Source organism: Octopus bimaculoides, chromosome 14 (assembly GCF_001194135.2).
Source record: "Octopus bimaculoides isolate UCB-OBI-ISO-001 chromosome 14, ASM119413v2, whole genome shotgun sequence".
Lineage (NCBI taxonomy): Eukaryota > Metazoa > Mollusca > Cephalopoda > Octopoda > Octopodidae > Octopus > Octopus bimaculoides.
In genome coordinates, this window is record NC_068994.1 from 53,379,759 (window position 1) to 53,381,404 (window position 1,646).

The 1,646-nt window shown below is 30.4% G+C and overlaps 1 protein-coding gene and 1 long non-coding RNA gene across 3 annotated transcripts in view; one reads left to right on the forward strand and one right to left on the reverse strand.

Annotated features, from left to right (window-relative positions):
• LOC106868552 (G-protein coupled receptor dmsr-1) overlaps positions 1 to 1,646 on the forward strand; it is a 184,783-nt gene that overhangs the window by 113,337 nt on the left and 69,800 nt on the right. The window lies entirely within an intron of this gene.
• LOC128249390 (uncharacterized) overlaps positions 1 to 1,646 on the reverse strand; it is a 107,651-nt gene that overhangs the window by 5,968 nt on the left and 100,037 nt on the right. The window lies entirely within an intron of this gene.

Sequence of the window (1,646 nt, forward strand, 5' to 3'; positions counted from 1 at the left end):
AGACAGAGAAACATGCAGAAGTTATGTAGAATAAAAATGAGGATAATAAGTGAGGAATAAAATAGCAATAAAATAGATTTTAAAAAAACGTCTTTGTGAAAACGAATATTATGAAGGTGAGATATTTTATGTCAGGTTTTATGGGACAATTTTTATAAAATGTGTATATTGAAAAGTCTATACAGAAAGAAAAAGTAGGCTAAATAGAAACCTTTGGAGAATATAAGATCACAATCAATATCAATATGAAGGTTGTTAATTTCCTGATATCTTAACAAAGAATAATAGTTTATTAAACAAAAATTCGGAACTGATCACAAAGTACCGACATGAGAATTATTACCATCAGAGACAATTCCAGTTACAGGCAAGTTACTTGCATGGATCGATATCCATCGATCATCAGCGATAAAAACGTTTCATAAACAATTTATAAACATTTTATGCAAGCGTTTTAGAAAACTGGTTGCATAAAACCTATAATAAAACACGTGATATTATCAAAATAACGTATATTGCCATAGGAATAAACTTTCGCTCTTTTTGTTTTTCATTTTTATTATTTTCGCTAATTTTATTCATTGTTTAATTTTTTTTAATTTCCATCGATATATATGTATGTATTTATGCATAACTTTTTTCTCTGTGTCTACTCATTCTGCACGTTTCATGTTATTATATACATTTCTTGTTATTTGAATCACTATATTTTATACGCACCGTTTTCGCATTACATTGCTTTTACCAGTTTCTGCTATATTCTTATGTAATTTTGTTTGTCACTTCTTATATTTTAAAATTAATTTTGGGGCTATTCAGTTCGGAGATGAGAACGATATTAGGATATTTGCAACGCCTGCATATAGGTCAAGACAATATGTTCTGTATAGGATTAAAGAAAAACAAATTATATATAAATAATTTTGGTGGGGGCTTTGCAAGACTAGTAATCTAGTGCAGAACTCAATATACACATATTTCAGAGCAAAATGTTAGACGAGTATAAAACAGTAATAACAAAAAGAGATGACAAAGGAAAAACAATGGTTATGTTATAAATTTCATTAGCTTACAGCTGTTTCTGCAATAAGATGCAGTGAACTCGTAGTTGAGGGCTTGAATAACATCCTATAACTTTATCGGAGCCTCAAAATGCAATTTATTAGGGAAAAAATTATTTTTTTCGCAAATAAATTCTTTTTTCCCAAATGAATTGCACTTCATATCCATGGTTCCGATGAAGCTACAGGGTGTTATTCAGGTACTCAACTACGTAAGTCTTAGCAGAAACACCTGTGAGCTAATGAAATTCATGACATAAGCTTGTTTTTCCTGTGCCATCTCTTCTATATATATATATATATACACACATACTATGAATAAAATTTGGGTAAAAAACATGTACCACGTCCATAGTTATTGGCTACCGAAATAATTACAATAATAATACTCCTGTAACTGAATATACATCTAGGATTCCATAGTATCCGTAGAGTGTATACAAAGAGAGGAATAAGAGAAATTGGATTGAATGGTAGGCTAAGTGCGACGATGTGTGGAAGCAATTGTTGTGATATTGAAATGATGTCATTCCATCCATTTTCTCATATTCATCTCTCTCTCTCTATCTCTCTCTCTCTCTCTCT